This window comes from Mustela nivalis, assembly GCF_964662115.1.
Source record: "Mustela nivalis genome assembly, chromosome: 12".
NCBI classification, from domain to species: Eukaryota; Metazoa; Chordata; class Mammalia; order Carnivora; family Mustelidae; genus Mustela; species Mustela nivalis.
Genome location: NC_139031.1, coordinates 40,543,715 through 40,564,806, shown reverse-complemented (window position 1 = coordinate 40,564,806; position 21,092 = coordinate 40,543,715). Strand labels below are relative to the sequence as shown.

Below are 21,092 nucleotides of genomic sequence, written 5' to 3'. Positions count from 1 at the left end.
TCTAGTCCAGTGGTGGCTCTGGGGAGTTGCTCTCCCTCTCCACAACCCACTTTCCACCCACTCTAATAATGCCTTCTGCACAGAGTTAAAGAGTGTCAGAAAGGGTGTGTGCAAATCACCTGATATTTGGCAGAACTCTGGACACACCAGCTACTATTGGAAGGGACTGCAGGGCAGGAGAGCTAGTCAGAAGAAGATTTCCAACCAGAAGTGATACTAACAAAAGCTCTGGGAATACAGTGCAATCTCTTCTATTAAAAAAATAGAAATGTGCAATATCCTATATTTATGTAACTAGCACATTTTTAGAGATAGCTGTCTAATGAAATCTTCCTAACAGCAGTGTTGGAAAACAAGTCTATGTTATATATGCAGTTAAAATATATATACATATATATATATGTGTATATATATATACACAATAAAGCTTAAGAGCTTTCTCAATAAATTATATTGTGCAAGACTTGCGTTATCTCTGGCCTTTTTCTGTTTGCAGCTGTCCTGACAAAAAAGGAGAAACTGAATTCATTTGTTAGCAGATGCATCTCCCAGACTGAACAACACTAGCTTCTCAAGCATGGGGCTATTGATTTCTGTTTCTGCAGAGCGTGCCGGAGACCTTGGCACTCAGTAGTAGTGAATACATGTGGAACAGAAAAATAGGTAATAAACAAAAGAAAAAAATTGAACGTATGAGTCTAGCAACTGTAGTTGATGAACCAAAATCAAGACACATTGTCGCTTCCACAGAATAAGAATGTCTTGGAGAGAACTTGGCACAGAATATTGAACACAGAAAATTCAGGATATACGATCAGCATGCACCTCAAACAGCTGAGTCGGTTTAAAAAGAGCTATGGCCAGTTCCACTGTGAGCTTGTGTTATACTTATTTTGCAGCATAAAAATGGTTGCGAGTCCTTTGTTCATAATGGAAGGAACAATCTAGAAGATTTAAAGGATTTCTGTTTAGCTGTTGACACAAGGACTCAGGATCAGCTTTTCTCTTATCTCACTCACTGTAATTAATTAGCTGCCCTGATGAGACCTCTACTGGCACAAAAAGAACAAGTGAAACAGCCATACATTTTGTTTGTGAAGCACAGCTGAGCTGAGCTCAACAGAGTGTCGATTCAAAAGAGGGAAATAAAATATGCAGCAAAGTTGGGGACAGGGAACAAAGAATCCAGTATGACAATTGAAAGGAGGGCTAAACAAGCATTCAGAGTACCATCAAGAAGGTAAAAAGCCTCAAGAGTCTAGAAAAAAGATAAACTGGTGGGACAAGGCTGATAAATTGGTCCAATTTAATAATCAATGAAGAAATTTAAGACTTTTTTCTAAAGGAATATTTTGACGAGTCAGGTTTATTGAAGTAAAATTTACATACTATAAAAGTCACCCTCTTGGGGCACCTGGGAGCATCAGTGGGTTAAGGTCTCTGCCTTCAGCTCAGGTCATGATCCCAGGGTCATGGGATTGAGCCCCGTATCAGGCTCCCTGCTCAGGCGGGGAGTCTGCTTCCCCTCTCTGCCTGCCTCTCTTCCTACTTGTGATCTCTCTATATCAAATAAATAAATAAAATCTTAAAAAAAAAGAAAGTCACCCTCTCAGTGTAAAGTTCAGTGAGTTTTAAACATCACATAGGGTGTGTAGTTACCACCACAATCAAGAGATAGAATAGTTCCATCATCCCCAAATTCCCACTTGATCCTTGTTAATTAATCCCTCCTTCGCCCTTAGCTCCTGGCAGCCACTGTTCTGTTCTTCTGTTGCTCTACTTTTTCCTGCTTTAAAGGAATTTAGTGGCAGAACTTAAAATGGGAGAGAAAAGGAACTGAGATATTTTCCCCCTACCATCCACTCACTTCCTATACCCTTCAATAGCATCATTTAGCGAACCTAATCTTATTGAGAATCTATTATTTACTAAAGATTTTAAGTACATCATCTTTCAGTTTTATAGCTTGTCGGGGAAGGAAGTTTATTCTCCCCATTTTCCAGGTGGAAGATGACACTCAAGGGTGTCATTCGGTAAGAGAACAGAGATTCCAAGTCAGAGGTGACCAAAAAATGTCACCATGGTTTATCTCGGCTTGTTAGGTTAGAGCTGGTTTGTACTTGCTTTCTTATACATTGTTTGCACTATCAAAGCTTTTAACAATGAGCTTATGCTATTTTTATAACCATAAAAAAACCCTTTTATAAATAAATACACAAATATACACTGTAAACAAGGTCTGATTCCAAAGCCTATCCTCTTTACTGAGCAAAGCGGGGAAGACAGGGAAAATAATTTAGAAGGGAACATAGGAAAGTCTCTTCTTGGCCAGAGGCACCCATTCAGAAATGAGGGACCAGAATCAACTTTACCAAAAAGACTAGAGCACAGCTTTGCTCTGTCTCTAGTTCTCACCTCTGTCGAATATCTTCAAAAGGTCCCCTAGCAAAAATGGCTTTCCCAAATGGTGAACATAAGCCCCAGAGGCCAATAGAAACCAACTGAGACCACTCCAGACCCAGCAGAAAATCCGGTGTATTTTCCTGCCTCGTCTCCAAAGACCAGGTAGGAACAAGCTAACCATCACGGGCAAGTGAGGGTACAGCAACCACTTTTGGAGAGACAGGATGGTGAATACCAAGGTCAAGGTAAAGGGAGCAAGGGATAGGAGATAATATTTAAATATGACTGTGTATGGCGTGCCTGGGTGGCTCAGTTCTTAAGCATCTCCTTTGGCTCAGGTCATGATCCCAGGGTCCTGGGATCAAGCCCACATTGTACTCCCTGCTCAGTGGAGAGCCTGCTTCTCTCTCTCCCACTTCCCTCTTTCACTGTGTCTCTCTCTGTCAAATAAATAAAATCTATAAATAAATAAATAAATAAATACATACATACATACTATGTTGGCGGGAACATTACCCATTCATGGTGCTGTAAGGGATTCATGGGGGCATTCTCTGATCTTTAGGCAGAACCTATTTATTCCCTGTCCCAAAAAATATTTGATGGGTCTTACAAAGGTATACATAATATAAAAATTTTTATGTTAATTATATGAACTTAAAATAAACAAGGAAAGAAATAGTGTAAGTACTGGAACCACATAGCCAAATAGAAAGACAATGAACCTTGACTCCTACCTTATATTATACACAATTAATTCAAGAAGGTTCACAGGCCTTAATGTAAAAGTAAAAACTAAAACTTCTAGAAGAAAAAAAAGAATATCCTCACAAATAGGGATAAACAAAGATTTCTTAGACAAGAGGCAAAAAGCAAGAACCATTGAAAAACTGATAAATCAGATTATACCAAAAGTTAAGCCTTTTGCTCCTAAACAGATAGTCTTAATTAATTACCATAGACTGATATAAAATATTTGTAAAAACATGTATCTGACAAAGAATTGGTGTTAGAATATGTAAAGAACCCCTATACCTCAAAAGTTTAAAAAAAAAATCATAGACTGAGAGAATCCATAGAATGATATGAAATATTTATAGAAACATGTATCTGACAAAGAATTAGTACTAGACTATGTACCAAACTTTTATACCTAAAAACAAACAAACAACAAAAAACCCAAAACCAAACAACTCAATTTAGATTGACACTTCACAAGGGAAGAGACATTAATGGCTCAAAAGCCTTTTAAAGGATTCTCAATATCATTATTCATCAGGGAAATAGAAATTAAAGACACAGTGAAAAACTGCTATTCACATAAATGGCTAAAATAAAAATGACTGCCAACACTAAAAGTTGGAAGAACATGAAACAACCTGAACTCGCGATGCCGCTGGTGACAACCACCACTTTGAGGAAAAGGTCTGACAGCTTTTTATGAAACTAAACATGCATCTCCCCAATGACCCAACAACTGCACTCCTAGGCTACACAGCCAGCCGAGAGTTATGAAAGCATTTCCACAAAGAGACTTGTACAAAAACATTCCTAGCAGCTTTAATTGCTAAGCAAACTGAGGTATAGTCACAAAAGGGAATACTAATCAGCAGTATAAAGAAACAAGTTCTGATAGCATAATAGGGCAGATGAATCCTTAAACTACTGGGCCCAGTGAAAGAAGGTTTATATAAGCGTACCTGCCCTGTGAGTCCATTTATATGAAGTTGTAAGACAGAGAAAACGGGAAAATCTCCGAACAGTAGTTGTCTCTGAGCTTGTGGGGGTGAAAAAAGGGGCATAAGTGATCTTGCTGGCCTGATGGGACTATTCTGCATCTTGATAAGGATTTGTTATGCCAAGTGTGTTCATTTGTCAAAAATCGCTGGATGGTAGACTTAAGGTGAGTGCATTTTGTTGTATATATAAATTTTAACTTAAGAAAAACCATAACCAAATTTTGAGCTTTAGTTAATGATATGCATACTAAAAGGTTCAGGGGTTAAGTGTATAGATGTTTGCAATTTACTTTGAAAATATAATTGAAAGAGGGATGGATACTTAGATAATATGTGATAAAACAAGGATGATTAAAACTTAATTATGAGGGCACCTGGGTGGCTCAGTGGGTTAAGCTGCTGCCTTCGGCTCAGGTCATGATCTCAGGGCCCTGGGATCGAGTCCCGCATCTGGCTCTCTGCTCATCAGGGAGCTTGCTTCCTCCTCTCTCTCTCTCTCTGCCTGCCTCTTTGCCTACTTGTGATCTCTCTCTGTCAAATAAATAAATAAAATCTTTAAAAAAAAACCTTAATTATGAAATCTAAGTGGTGGGAATATGGATGTTAACTATAAAATTCTGTCAGATTTGTAGGTATTTGAGAATTTTTGTAATAAAATTTTGGAAAAGATAGGATTTAGGAGAAAGGAAAAATGCAGGTCAGGCAAAAAGGATGAAATTGAACTTAGAACCTCATAAAGATAGGTCTTTGAGCTTCCTAAGAGCCAAAGCAAAAGAAAGAGGACAAACACAGGAGAGGAAGAGGAAAGAAAAGGGAGTGAAGAGAAAGAGAGAGAGAGAGAGCAAGGCTCAGTTAATATTAGCAATGCCCATAAGATTTTTTTTTTTTTTTTTAAATAGGCTCCATTCCAGCGTGGAGCCCAACATGGGGCCTGAAATCATGACCCAGAGATTTAGAGTCAGATCCTTAACCAACTGAGCCACCCAGGCACCACTGATTTTTTTTTTAATTTTTCTAATAGAACACCATTTTTCCTGATACAAGTTTTCATCAAGAGGGCATTATGCACTGTGGTTCTATTAGGTAATGTAAGGACAAGGCTCAGAGACTTTATTTCTTAAGCAAGAAATTCATTTCTCTCTCATACATAGTAATCTATAGATAGTTTTCTGAGACTAGTATGGTAGCTCTGTTCAAGGGAAAATAGGTGATTGGGGCTCCAAAATTTGGTAACTTAGGAAATAGCTGTGATGATTTTATCCAGGAAAAAAAAAATTATATCCGAAGATGTAAAAGCCCTTGAAAATCTCTAAGAAATAGTCTAACATTTGTCTCATTGATCTACTCTAGTGCATCTTGCTAAATCCATTTCTCTCTGAACATGTACCATATGCTATGCACCATAGAGAATGATAATAATAACTTTTTTGTGCCATATTTCAACAATTCTAAGATGCATGATTTTTTCCCCACATTTTGGCTCCTCTGAAATCAAGATGGGTCTTAAAATCAATAGCATGTTGTAATCAGTGGGATTATTTTCTTTCTCTCTTTTTTTAAAGATTTTATTTATTTGAGAGAGAGAAAGGAGTGTGTGTGTGTGAGAGAGAGAGAGAGCATGAGCAGGAAGGAGAGATAGAAGAGGAAGCCGACTCCCTAGCAGGGAGCCTGATGTAGGGCCCAATCCCAGGACCCTGCTTAACAGACTGAGCCACCCGGGTGCCTGATTTTTTTTTTTCTTTCTTAATGGTACACAAAATAATAGTGTTTCTTCACTCGGTGGTGTATTTTAGATTTAACAAAAGACATCCACTTCAAACTATTTTCATCTTATATGAAACTCACATCATATTTTGGTGAGATAGGTAGTTATTTCTATTCCATACGGAAATTGAGATTCAGAAAGTTTAAATGACCTTTCCAAGGTCCTCGCCTAGACTGTGATGAAGCCATAACTCTAAACTGAACTCCCTAAATTTGAAATACCTCAATATCACACAGAATATTTAGGGAACGAAAGCTCCATGGAAACAAGGAATCTGTTTTATTCACTGCTATACCATCAGAGTACAAAACATTGCTTGGCACATAACAGGTATTTAACAAGTTTACTGAATAAATATTACAGAAGCGAATGAGTGGTCAAAAGGGAAAGAGCCTATGGGCTGTAGTGGGCTGGGAGGGTCATCTGGAGGGTCACTCTCCTGCTGTCTTCTCTCCACTTTGATGTACTTCTCATTAATCTTTCTCATAGTACCTGCTTCCTGATGCCTAAATCAGATTAAGCTAAATATACATGCTCCCTAATAACCTGAGAAGCAATCTAGTATAGGACAAAGTATACCAGTTTTCACATGAGGAAATCTGGGCTTAAATTCCTTCCAATTGTTAACCACCTATTAGCCTTAAATTTGGGGAGAAATTACTTAACTTTCCCGAGCTTCATTATTCTTGTCTGCAAAACAGGGAATGATAGAACTTTCCAGACTGCCTCACTGTGTGGCTTCAGTGAAACCGGATATGTGAAGACAACTTACACAGAACAGGGGCTCAAATATGAATTCTCTGTCCTAAAACATGCTCCATTTGAACTTGGTAAGCACTTCCCTTCTTGCATTTCTTTTTTTTTTTTTTTTTTTTAAAGATTTTATTTATTTATTTGACAGAGAGAGAAATCACAAGTAGGCGGAGAGTCAGGCAGAGAGAGAGAGAAGCAGGCTCCCGCTGAGCAAAGAGCCCGATGCGGGGCTCGATCCCAGGACACTGAGATCATGACCTGAGCCGAAGGCAGCGGCTTAATCCACTGAGCCACCCAGGCGCCCCCCCTTCTTGCATTTCACATTTCCCCCCAAGATCATAGGTTTCTAAAAGAACCCGTTCGGTTCGTACCCCCATTTTCAGAGCCCTGGGGGGTGACAGACACTTAGATATTTTCAGAGTTCCTTCATTCGTGTATTGAATCTATAAATATTTTTCATGTGCCTGTTATGTGCCAGGCCCTGTTCTAGTTGCTGACGATACAACTACGAACAAAACTAACCAAAATCCCTATCCCCTTGGAGGCAGATGGACAATACATGAATAAATAATGCACGGTATTACGTGCTATAGAGAAAAATAAAGCACGGAATGGGGACTGGAAGTTGGAGTGTGGGGGTGGGGGAGTGACTCGTAATTTTTTTTTTTTTTAAGATTTTACTTATTTATTTGACAAAGATCACAAGTAGGCAGAGAGGCAGGCAGAGAGAGAGGGCGGGGGAAGCAGACTCGCTGCTGAGCAGAGAGCCAGATGCTGGCCTCAATCCCAGGACCCCGAGATCATGACCTGAGCCGAAGGCAGAGGCTTTAACCCACTGAGCCACCCAGGCGCCCGACGAGACTCATAATATTAATTCGAGTGTTAAAGAAAAGCCTTACTCACAGGACATTGGAACAGAGAATGGAAGGAAATGATGGGAAAATCACGCAGACCTCTGGCTTAAATTTGAAGAGCCATATAAATATCAGTAGGAAAAATAAATAAAAAGAAGTAGACAAAACATTACAGAATGTGGGAACATTTGACCAAAGACCTGATAGAAAATGAAGTAGAAGGCTTCCTCGGGCGGTACTAAATGGACCAATCTAACTGGAGTATGAGGACCTAGACCATCAGGAAAAGGACTTGTATTTTATGTTAGGGACAACGGTGAGCCCCTGCAGGCTTTGGAGCAAGTGCGTGTGAAAGCATGAAAATTGCAGTACGGGAAGCTTCGGGTAGAGCAACCCATGCAGGGGGTATTAAAGGGAAGAGAGAGCAGTTCCATCTCAGACATATTGAGTGTGACTTTACAGGGAGTTCTCAAAACGAGCATGCTCAGTGGACCATTGGAAAGGTAGGCTCGGAGCTAAGCGTGAGGCGAGGGCTTGAGATTTAAGGCACGGAGCTGTCTGAATCCAACAGCTGATTGTCATCATCTCCTGAGCGTCCCAGACTCCCATCTGTGAGCAACAAACCGATCTTGTTAGAATTTTACTTCTGGCCTGAAAATGAGTAGAACATTCCTCTTTGGAATTTTCCAAGCTTACGCCAAGACTAGACAATCAGAGTCAGCAATAATGAGAATGATGTGCAGGACCTGATGGGGAGACATGCCAGCAAATTAAGCAGGAAAAAAAAAAAAAAAAAAAAACCCTGAAAGGTGGGGCACAACGTGCCGTGGGCGGCTCAGACTCTCAAGAAACCTGGAAGAACATATATCATGTCAGAATACTTCAGCCTTATGGGAGGGCTTTTGCTTGAAAGCATGCTATGTGAGGTGATGTAGACGTTCTTCCAAAAAATCAACATGCCAGTGAGTCATCCTGTCTGTAAAAACACGCAGCCCCTCACGTTGGACGTTCCAGTCAAGCACTGATTGGAAATAATAAAAGTGATGTCCTTGCCATTTGGAATGATTTCTCATTCACTCGCCAATAGGCAGGAAGGGAGTCGGTGGAACCTGAGGAGTGGGGTTTGTAAACCGCAGGGAGAAAAGTTACAGGAAGCACTTGCAGCTTTAAAGAAGATTCTTGAATCCTACTGATGTGCTCATAGCTGTGTGACAGTGGAAATCTACCGCTGAGAAAAAAGAAAAGAAAACATTGTCAAAATAACCTAGGTCCTCACCAAGAAAAGCAAAGGACTGCCATCTTGCCTGGGATCCTGCCTGGGTATACTGTGTGCCTATAATTAGCTCTTGACTTCTGGGAGGAGACCAAAGAGATAGAAAGGAGAGGGCCTCCCTTCCTTGAAATGTATTTCATTAAAAGATTTTATGTATTTATTTATATGAGAGAAAGAGAGAACACAAGCAGGGGAAGAAGCAGAGGGAGAGGGAGAAGCAGACTCCCCACTGAGCAGGGAGCCCTTTGAAGGGCTTGATGCCAGGACCCCGGAATCATGACCTGAGTCAAAGACAGACTGTTAAACAACTGAGCCACTCAAGCGCCCCTCCTTGAAAAGTATTATTTTAGCCCGGAAATCTGTAAATATATTGTTTACATAACCCTAAAAGAATTGCTTAAAACTGTAACTCCCTGCATATTTTCAGTTGTCATCTAAAATTCTTCATCATAAGATGATGGTAGATTGTAACTGGGAGAAATATTTCATGACACTATTTGACAAAATAGGTTTTTAACTCCCTAATGAATGAAACACCCCACATCTTAAAGAAATCATACAAAATTTTTATACCAGTTTCCTCCAATGTTTCTCAAAAAAAAAAAAGATTGTCTTTTTTTTTTTAATTTCTTTTCAGCATAACAGAATTCATTGTTTTTGCACCACACCCAGTGCTCCATGCAATGCGTGCCCTTCATAATACCCACCACCAGGCTCCCCCAACCTTCTACCTCCCGCCCCTTCAGAACCCTCAAGTTGCTTTTCAGAATGCTTGTCTTATAAGGATATTTTAGTTAACTTTAGGAGAATCAGCATCACCAAGACAAAAAGTACACCGTCCAGTGGCTCCAAATCCACAAAGGCCACTGATTCCATTTCTAATGCCAAACTTTACTCTTAACAGAAATATATACAAGATAGGCAAAGAAGGGAAGCCTTATGCATGTAAGAAAATTTGATTAATAATAAATAAAGTTGTCTTCACAAAACTAATATTTCTTTCTTGTTTTTTACCTCTATATGCATCTGCAAAAATAAGACCAATTTCCTGCACTGTTACCCCTAACAAAAGTGTTTAGTTCATGTTAAAATTTCTCACATGCCCCACAAATACACTTTATGGCTGATATATCCAACCCAAGATTCAATCCTGGACCACATATTCCAGCTGGTTGTTAACATCCCTTGTCTCTTCTAATAGACCCTGCATTTTAGTGGGAGTGATATTGTCCCCAAGGGAGTGAAAATTAATTCCTGGGGGATGAAAAAAATCTTACTGTTTTTGTGTGCAAAGTAAAGATACACATACAATACATAAACATATACATAGTAAACCTATGATATTAAACTTTCATGGTGGAGGACACAATTAGGAAAAAATGTCAAAAAAGTGGGGTGGGGGAGAGGAGGTGAGCAATAATAGAAAACAAAAGTTTGAGAAACGCTGATCTAGAGCATTCCCCATTTCATGGCACTGAAAGATGGACGAGGCCCCAAACCAATATTTCAGGGTACTCTCCGGTTGGTTCACAGAAGAAGTTTTTATAACCCGGGGCAATGCCCCATTGTAAGATTTGGGATGTATGATGTGGCAGACATGGAATCATACTGCTCGGATAGTCCCTCCAAGAAAGGACCTCCCCCCCCAAATGGGAGGAATGTGGCTAGCTGAGCCTCCTCAGAATCTCCCTCAGCTTTCTAGAGGAGGTCATACTCTTCTCCAAACAAGCCCCAGCCAGTGAATGAGCAAAGCTGGTGTACGAAGTCTCAGCCATTTTCACCCAATGCAAGATCTTCTTGCACTCTTGGCTCTGAAGCTCCCGCATTGATCAGACAGACATTGTGGGATCTGTGTCACCTGGCAACTCCAGCAGCCCAACCCTGCTTTATCCCTTTCTCTTTCACCAATGTTATTCCCCAATAAAACGTTTGCTAGCACTCTTAACTCTCCACATCCTCTTCCTGGAGAACCAAACTGGTTTCATCCCTATTTTGCAAGATTCTGTGAGGATTGTATTATGACAAAATATCCAAAGCCAAGTGTGCGGTGACACCATTTGATGTTTAATAAATGGCAGCTGTGATGTCAAGAATATCTTATAATATCCAGTTTAATAACAGCATGTTGAGATTTTAGATCTGATGAATCTTTGGAAGATCACACAAGTCAAATCTGCTTGAGCCGGGGTTAGAATTCACAGTTTAGTTCCCCTAAAACCAGAGTTCTCCATGCCCTTGAGTTGCAAAGAGGGAAAAACCAGATCATTCCCATTGGTTAGCTGCCTATTAGAGAATGCCATCAACAGCTGCAGGCAAAGACAGGAGTCAATAGGAAACCTTGTTCCATGTTGCTGTTGCAATTCAATATTTCCTGAAGGCAGATGCCTCCTTCATGCCTCAGAGAGTTGCAATCAACCTGGGAATCATGGTAGCAAGTAAAGTTGTGAAGGATAGAAAAAGGTCACTCTGTCCAGCCATAATCTGATTTTCTCCACCCACTGCCTTCTTACACCAATATATGAATGAAGGGTCACAAACACATTTCCTGGTCAAAACGTACTTGGTCCTGCATTAGTTGAGACTCTGTGGTTGCAAGAAACTGAAACTGAAACTGAAACTGAATCAAACTAGCTATAAACAAACAAGTAAACGCAGATGAAAGAAAAAAGAAGGAAAGGCAGAAAGGAGTGGGATTATTATTGATTGGCTTATTATTTATTTGCTTCTTGCATTGGGAAGTCCAGGAGAACTCAACCTCAGAGGATTATAGGCATTTAGCAATGCAGGAAGATCGCTCTCTCTCTTTCTCCTTTTCTTGTTATCTTTTCATCTCTCTGCTCTGCAGATGGGCTTGCTCTCCCTTGCTGCAAGGAGGAAACAGAGCATAGTTCAGACAGTTCTTGGTTATAACATCTCAGTCTAGTGACACCAGATTCCTTCTCCAAACCTGGGTAGAAAGTCCTGGGGAAAGACTGATTGGCTCAGCCCATGGCCTAAACATATTTCTAGCCAATCACTGTGGCCAGGTAGGAAGTCTATGGTTGGCCATGTCTGGGTCTCAAACCACTGAACTGGTTTGGCAGCCCATGAAAACTACAGGGAGACGGTGTGGGATCATCTTACCCCAAAGGAGATAAGGCACTGTGTCAACAGAGGATGGGGGAGGGGATGCTGACAGGCACAGCTGACAGGTATCCATTACAGATCCTTTATTGTCTCAAGGTCTTGCTCTGTTTTCCAACAAATGTAAAACAGAGACTTTTATAATTGCAAAGAAAAAATTTTTTTGACAGAAAGAGGAGAAAATGTGCGGAAGACAGGAGATGGGTAAATAAAGCTAACCTTAAATTCTTTGGAAGAGGGGCACCTGAGTAGCTCAGTCAATTAAACATCTGACTCTTGACTTCGGCTCAGGTCGTGATCTCAGGGTTGTGAGATGGAGCGTGCTTAAGATTTTCTCCCCCTGCCCACCCCACCCCATCTCACACGTGTGCTCTCTCTCTCAAAACAAGCAAACAAACCTACCCAAAAAAGTCACCGGGGGAGTGCGTCATCTCTTTGTGCCTCTCTGGGAGTATGACTCTCATTTCTACTTCTACCAGCCCCTAATTCCAGTCTCTTGGCCTCAGGGGATTAAAGTATCACCTTGAGTTGCATGACTTACATGAGTTGCCTGTTGGAAAATTACCGGTTAATATAAGCAAGGCATGTAGTACAAAGCCCCATGCGCAGAAAGCTATTTTACAAATAAAAATACAATTTGTATATATTCCTGTAGCACCCATATTCCTATGACATCCTGAGAGCTTTTTACTGCAAATACCGGCAACTCTCTGCTTGGACCCAGGGAGACTCATGCAGAGAGTTAAGGCCCCAAATCAACTCTCAGCCAACAGGAGGTAGTGTCCAAATGCAGTAGAGAGCTTCCTCATCCCTCAGTGGGGCAGCTCCAACTTTCCCAGCGTGACTGCATTCCAGCAGACTCATTTGAGAACATGCCCCCCCCCCCTTTTTTTGGCTTCCTTTCCTTCCCCATCTTACTATCTCTGCTCCCCTGTCAGTGTTTCTTGAATCACCTCCTACATAAACTATTTACACTTGAATCCTGTCTCAGGACCTGCCTCTGAGAAACCTAAACTAAGACTATATTTACCCCCCCAAAAAAAGTGAAAGAAAATGCACTCGAATGTTCACCATCATTATTGTATGACTATTGAGACTGCAAATGATTTTCCTGTTTATTATCTATACTTAAAACATTTTCAGGGGCACCTGGGTGGCTCAGTTGGTTGGGCAACTGACTGCCTTTGGCTCAGGTCATGACCTTGGAGTCCTGGGATGGAGTCCTGCGTCTGGCTCCCTGCTCGGCGGGGAGTCTGCTTCTCACTCTGACCCTCCTCCCTTCTCATTCTCTCTCTCTCTCAAATAAATAAATAAAGTCTTTAAAAAAATAAAATATTTTCCACAAATATGAACATGGATAGCAACTAATTGCTATAGAAACAGTCCAAAATCTTAAGCCTGGTTGTTCAGTCTCTGCAGAACCTCACCACCTTTGTCTTCTGCCTACTTCTAACTCTACATACTTAATAAACGAGTCTTACTTTGGCACCACTGAGTCCATCCCTAGCTCTGTGCCTTCACTTGTACTTTACTTCGCACTTTTTACTAATCCTACCACTTCCAGGAGGCTTTCCCTATTCCCTCCAGCTCATGATGAAATTTTTATTTTATTTCATTTTAAGATTTTATTTATTTATTTGACACACACACACACAGAGCACAAGTTGGTAGGCAGAGCAACAGGCAGAGAGAGAGGGAGAAGCAGGCTTTTTTTTTTTTTTTTAAAGATTTTATTTATTTATTTGACAGAGAGATCACAGGCAGGCAGAGAGAAAGAGGGGGAAGCAGGCTCCCCGCCGAGCAGAGAGCACGATGCAGAACTCGATCCCAGGATCCCGGGATCATGACCTGAGCCAAAGGCAGCAGCTTAACCCACTGAGCCACCCAGGCACCCGAGAAGCAGGCTTTTTGCTGAGCAGGGAGCCTGATGCGGGGCTGGATCCCAGGACCCTGGGATTATGACCTGAGTTGAAGGCAGAGGCTTTAACCCACTGAGCCACCCAGGCACCCTGATACAATTTTTTTTTTAAGATTTTTATTTATTTGTGGGGCGCCTGGGTGGCTTAGTGGGTTAAGCCGCTGCCTTCAGCTCAGGTCATGATTCCAGAGTTCTGGGATCGAGTCCCACATCGGGCTCTCTGCTCAGCAGGGAGCCCGCTTCCTCCTCTCTCTCTCTGCCTGCCTCTCTGCCTACATGTAATCTCTCTCTGTCAAATAAATAAATAAAATCTTTAAAAAAAAAAGATTTTTATTTATTTGAGAGAGAAAGCTATGAAGAGAGAGAGAGAGAGCACCAGCAACAGGGATGGGCTGAGGCAGAAGGAGAGGCAGACTCCTCCTTGACCAGGGAGCCTGTTGTGGGGCTGGATCCCAGGACCCTGGGATCATGACCCCAGCCCAAGGCAGACACTTAACCAACTGAGTCAACCAGGTGCCGCTCGATGATGCCATTTTATTATGGCATAATGGCCCCCTTATGCCCATTTTTTCCTTGAATCATTTCATTGATGTTATTTGCATACCTTACCTTATTTTAAAGATACACGTAAAGCACTTTTTTTTGGCATGGGTCTCTCCATGGGATATTTGCATCACAGTAGAACTATTTTCAACACTAAAATGGTGCTGGACCAATTCAAGATAAAATATCCCCCCCCACACACCCAAATTATCTCAGATAATATCTGAGCTGCATCTGCTGTTTCAGTCTTTAACAAAGTGTCTTTCTTACGTGTCTGCAGCAATGGGGGAAGAAAAGGAAAGAAACAGAAGCTGGCTCTCATGCACTCATTCCACCAGCCATAAATGATCTTTTCATGAGGACACATCCGATAAGGAGAGAAGGAAAGACAAAAAGCATTCTTGACTCAGGAATGGAACAGCAGCTCCCCCTCGGTGTCTGATTCAGTTACTCAGAATGGCTTTCTTATGGCTGCACCTCTTGTGAATTACAAGTCTCTCTCTTCCCCCCACCCCCCACCCCCACCCCCACCCCCACCCCAGGCTTCATATTAAAGATGAGATGCGCTGCCAGGACTCCAGAGATTTCCCAGCAGTCTACTATGGTGAAACAAAATACCATGTTATGCTGGAAAACTCCCCAGTCCTTTCTTCACATGGGCTATGCTATCTCATGGCCAGGATGAGGGATCCCAGGCCTGGACACTGACTGCTTCTCCTGAGATTTGTCACGTCGTCTTCTAGACAGTGCTCACATCTTTTTGTGTTCCCAGCTTCCCAGCATGCTATTGATAAGGGTCTTCTAAAGGGCTGATGCACGTTTGTACAATACATGTGTACCCCACCCTCTTGAAATACCATCCCGAAGGAGGGCATTATGTCACCATTAGAGCAACTATTTTACTTCCAAGGAAAGAGGGGTTCTGCAGTCCTGTCGTCACAGATGATTCGAGATATTGGCAGCCTTGTGATCTTCCCTCTTTGTGTCTTCTGTGTCGTTACTACCAGGGCCAAGGTTTAGACATAATGATTGCTTGAACTGCCTGTGATGTTGCAATCTCGGCTCTATCTGCCCCAGAGGAAAAATGGGGATAAACCGGGTCTGTAAGCCTGTATGGAGATTCGGAGCACGCTTGTGAAATGGTGGGGAAGTACCACCTTGGAGACTCTCTCTAGCTGAACAGTTTAAACCTTATTAGAGACTGAAGTTAAAAGTAAACACAATGCCCCATCTTCATATCTGGATTTCAATCTTTAAATAATAGGATAGGCTGGGGTGCCTGGGTGGCTCAGTCAGTTAAGTGTCTGCTCTCAGTTCTGGTCATGATCCTAGGGTCCTGGGATCCAGCCCTATGTCGGGCTCTCGGATCAGCAGGGAGTCTGCTTGTCCCTCTCCCTCTACCCCTCCCCCTGACTCCTGCTCTCTCCCTCTCTTTTAAAAATTAAAAGAAAATAAAAAATAAGAAAATTATAATTAATAGGATAGGTTTCAAATCCCAGCAAAAGCTGAGGTGAGCCTATAGCAAAAGAGAAGGAAGAATGTGAAATATTACTGAGTTCTTGCTTATAACAGTAGCTCTCCAAGACTCAGCAGACCATCCTCTCTACATACTCCTTTTTCCCTCTCTCATCTTCCTCCATTTATTGGCTAACAAATGCAATAAATGAAGATCCCCTTTTCTGACAGATATACCCTGTATTCAGAAGTCCTTGCTAGACTAAAATCAGATACTAAGAATTGAATTTCTTCCTAACCCCTCTTTGGGGTATACATGGGAGAAGAGGTAAGGATCCAAATCGTGATACAAATGTTTATTTATATATTCAAGCAGGCAAACAGGTCCCTTGGGGGGTACCCAAATACAATCTGAAAGTAGTTCAGTTTTGTAACAGGTGATCATGAGCTATAGTTGAGTTGAATCATTAAATTGAAAACATCTACGCCAGTTTTGAAGAACATAATCTGAAAGCAAATTACCAAATGTAAGGAATATGCAAATTACACTTTTACCCCCTTCTCTGCTTTTCAATTGTGAAATTGAAATGCTTACCAAGTCTAATTTGTTCATTCTTATCAGTCCTAACAGTCCCCAAAGGAAAGGAGTCACAATCAGAACCCTTCCATTTCACAGACGTGAGAACTGAAGAACAAGGCGTGAGTCAGTGCGTCAGAGTCAGCGTACGATGATGGGAAACTGGAACAGAAGAGACAGAAATCATCCCTGAATCTACTTTGGGGCGCTTGTCTATCTCCTTGCCTCCTGTAACTATAATAACAACTTAGGAAGCCCTGACATTGCACTCTGGTACAACAGAAGAAACGCCCCCCTACCCCTCAGAGGGGCAGAGCAAGGATACAGATCCTTGAAGTCGGTCAGAACAGGGACTCTGTTTAGTTCCCTACCATGGGGCCCCCTCCACTTGTACACTTCAGCGCCTACCTAACTCAGCATTCAGCTTAACCCTCATGAACTCTGGCGGAATGAAAGAAAGAATAAATGATAACTTGCAATTCCCATTTTGGCTTTTGAACCATTAATTCAATATTTCTTAAAATGGTGCAGTTGGCTCCTTTAAAAGAGAACTCCCCCCACCCCGCCCCGCCGCATCACTTATCTACAGTCATTCTTGCGAAAACAGCAGTGAGAATCCCTCCAGGTTGACAAGGGACCCATGCATTTGGTTCTAGCTGACGTCCTTTTCTAATTAAACAAATACCTAAGTAAATAAATAAACAAACACAAATACCATATATGAGGAAGGGTCTTCGTTATGTGATAAGATGAGAAAGCTCTAAGACAGGACATCCCCTGGACCACCTGCTTTTAAATGCATTATCTGGTTTGATCTTCACAGAAGCTTTTTGAGATGAGTGGTCTTTTTTGGCTCCTTATCATAGATAAGGAAACTGAGAGTAGTTTGGTAACTTACCCAGAATCGCACAGCTTGCAAGTGAGGATTTAAAACCTATTCTGTTTGGATCCAGAGCTGGACATCTTACTGTCCCGCTCTGGTTCTTTCTCCTACTTTGGCTACTTCTTCTTCTTCTTCTTCTTCTTCTTCTTCTTCTTCTTTTTTTAAGATTTTATTTATTATTTATTTGACAGAGGTCACATGTAGGCAGAGAGAGAGAGGAAAAAACGGGCTCCCCGTGAAGCAGAGGGCCCAATGCAGGGCTCGATCCCAGGACCCCCGGACCATGATCCAAGCCGAAGGCAGAGGCTTTAACCCACTGAGCCACCCTGGCGCCCCTCCCACTTTGGCTTCTTGACTCCTCTCCTCCTCTTTCTTCTCGTTCTTGCGCTCTCTTTTTTTTCTCTCTCTCCCTCTCTTCCCCTCCTTTTCTCTTTCTCTCTGCCTGTTTCTCTCTCCCTTTTCTACCATGTATGTTTATCTAAGCATAGCTTTCCTCACATTCTCCAAGAGGCCTAGAATTTAGAGAAGTGTCCTCAGCAGACTGCCTTGCCAGTCCCGGACTGAAAGGCCAAGCAGGATGTCTGATATTCCATCCACCAGGCCACTGGCTAAGGTCACTGCCCAGCTGCTAAGCACATCCCAGACTCACAGACTCCGTCTGGGCTGGGGCCATCCATGCATTTTGTAGTTGGATTGGAAAACAACAATTATTAATTTTAGAAGCAGTGTTTAGAAGTGGCTGTCACTTAAATTTTGTTGAGTAATTTGTATAAACATGTACTGTCAATATAAATAATTTGCATCAGAGATTTGCTTGGGTTCTTCTGCAGAAACACTCTTCATACTCCAGGAATTGTGAAGATCAAAAAGATTAGCCAAGCAGCAGTTAATCTTCTTTCTTGGATGCAACACATATATACATACTTCTAATAGCTCACATTTTGAGTAATGCCACTATACCAAAAAAAAAAAAAAAAAAAAAAGAAACAAACAAACAAAAAACCCATAAGAGGTTTACATACATTATTTTACTTCACCAAGACTTAAAGTGTTAAACAATAGCCCAACTGTCACTTCATAGTATATTATATGACAGGGCCAGCTTTCCAACAGAGGTGGGCCTCATATCAGGAACTGAGTTCTCAACCCTTCTGCTCCCAGTGACAACCATTGGGCCATCCCTGCAGAAGACAAAGATGAAAACAGCCTAGCAAGGTACTTGAATCCAGCAGCAAAGAGTTTCAAAGCCTCACAAAGTGAATAATAGAGAGCAGAACACAGTCTACTATCGTCTTCTCAGGCCAACAGGTAAGAAGTAGTAAGAAATTCTGAAAAAGAACAAACCTTTCATTTGCCTCTGATGCTTTTTTAAAGTGCTTGGAGAAAAGAGGAAAACCACAGATCATGCTCTGAGACAGGCTGCCTTCCAAACATCACAATTAACTTCTGTGGAAGAGCAGAGCTAAGACGAGCGGTGGGGGTTGGGGAGGTTGGTGTTAAAGTCCAGAAAGCCAGTGGCCCCGAGTAGGCTTAAAACTTCTGTGCATCTGGAGATAAAGGAGTCAGAAGGGCCAGGAAAGATGAGAGTTAATGACCCACATGGCAGTGACCCCTGATGCTGCCCCAGGGGCTCTTACCATCAGAAAAGCATAGACACTGAGAATTAAAAATTAGCCACTAACCCTGGAAGGCCTTTGAAGGCCAAGACTTGTTCTTGTTTATTTTACTTTGCTATAAATCATTTACTTCATATACTGTAGTTCTTAGGGTAATACACCCTGTATTAATTTGTGACTATTATCGAGTTGAGAGAAAACAGAGTTTTTATACAAAAGAAAAAAAATTCCCCAAATTGTTTTCTTTAGATGCATGGCTTGCGGGGGGCGGGGGGGGGTGGGGGTGTACGGGCAGGGAGGGGGCAAATCAAAGCCAAGATTCATTTTTCAAGCATTGTCTAAACTCCAAAAGTTTTTAAATGATTCCAAACCCCAGTCACATTGGCAAGAGAGCAGTCTCTCCCACTGAAATTCTACTTTTCTTAAGGTCTTTCCCTTTTGACTTTAAAACACATTTAAACATTCTGAAACATTGCAGAAATAAGGAGTTCAATAGTTTGGTGGGAGAATCACAATAACGTGACCCTCTTCAACATATGTTCATCAGGGACTCTTGTTCTTTTCAATACAAAGGCATTTATTCTACTAACTCATTTTCTGCCCACAGTCCTATCTCTTAGTCAGGGTGCTGCATGGAATGGTGAAAAAGCTGTAATGCAACCATTCCTCGGGGAAAAAAAGAGTTTCTTTCTACTGCATTCACCTTTTAAGGGTTATCTGATGGCAATTATCTTTTCCTCCCCCTCCCCAAAATAAAAAAATAGAAAAAATCTTGCTGGAACTTGCAAAGTTCTAACAGAAATTGGAATGAAGCAGTCAGGCAATGGCAAGTCCAGAAGGGGAAAAAAAAACAGCGAGTCCGGACTTTGAAAAGTATTTACATACATTCCAGCACATTCCAAGCACATAAAGAATAAACTGAGCAGGGAAAGACATTCCATGCCCCAAACTGAATCTTGGTCAAAGAAACACTTTATGTTACTGCTGCTACATGGAGAGAAACAGAGCAGAAACGGTTGGCCCAGAGGAAGTGTCTGTAGAAGATTCGTGAGGAGGAAGGACAAACATACACCAAGTAGATGCTTCTCATAAGGACATGCTTTGCAATTTGAGCATTTTTGAGCTTGCAATGGAATTTTAAAGCCATCCAGAAACAACAGATGTTTGAACCCAAGTGATCCAACTTCTTGATGCCAAAATTAGGGCTCTGAAGAGCAACTTAGAATTGTAACATATGAAGACCAACGTCAGGAACTCTTCTCCAGGCAACAGTTGAAAGAGATTTATTCTGTGGCTTGCTGACCCTACCCTTTTATCTGTGCCCATTTATATTCTCAGCGATAAAAATTTCTGTCAAGTGGAAATATTAATAACTGAAATGCAAGCCTCTTTTCTAGGTCTGACTTGGATCTCCTCTCTCCTTTGAGCACACTGCCTCTAAATTGAATTATGAAACCAGGAGGAGGACCCTTCTGAACATAACTTAGCCCTCAACTTTCACATATGAAAACCAGTAACACGTTACAGTTGAGCCTACACAGCACACAGAATTATCTAGCTAATGTGGTCCTTGTAAGCAGCCAAATCAGATATTTTGAGCAAGCAAACAAGAACCAACCAACATCAATCCCACTGACAATAAATAAGCAAACTGCACTTTACAAGCTACTTTTCTTCCCCCCAGAGTAAATAGGTAACAGATAAGTGCCAAATCCCTCTTTACTTGACTTGAAGGATCTCTCAGGGTTGTTCAATTCCAAAACAAGTTTGTTTCTTCATTAGCCCAAAAGGTGAACTCCCACCACCACCTCTGTCTTGAGGTTAAGCAAATGAATGCAACTGAGACATCAAATCACTTTATTCAGCGTTCCAAGGATACTTCTTGTACATCTCGTTTACCAGATAAACTTCCCAGCAAGGCAGCAAGGTTTATTGATTTCCAGAAGGATGTTAGCATAAAGACATTTCTTCTCTCAGCCACGTAAATACTGTCAAATGGCGCTGATGAGAAGAAAGTGGCAGTGTGGTCCTTGTTCTATAAGGGAGCCAGTAACTCCGATTGGAACTGCATTTTAAAAATAGCACAGCAGCGATGATGATAATTTAGGTCCGCAGCACATAAGTGTGGTATGAACAGGAAATGGGAGTGCATCTTCTGAGCTTGATAAGGTTCTCTAATGTAAGACATAT

General features: G+C 41.5%; 1 protein-coding gene across 4 annotated transcripts in view; it reads left to right on the top strand.

Moving 5' to 3' along the window:
• LOC309845303 (uncharacterized protein) overlaps positions 1-16,888 on the top strand; it is a 56,035-nt gene extending 39,147 nt beyond the window's left edge. For 3 of the 4 annotated variants that reach the window (XR_014301192.1, XR_014301193.1, XR_014301194.1), the window contains one exon: positions 497-2,811. The gene's annotated coding sequence lies outside the window, so the exon portion shown is untranslated. Of the gene's footprint in view, positions 1-496; positions 2,812-16,448 lie in introns of those variants that run through there. The other variant, XR_014301191.1, reaches the window with a different exon arrangement.
• The last annotated feature ends 4,204 nt before the right edge of the window (positions 16,889-21,092 follow it).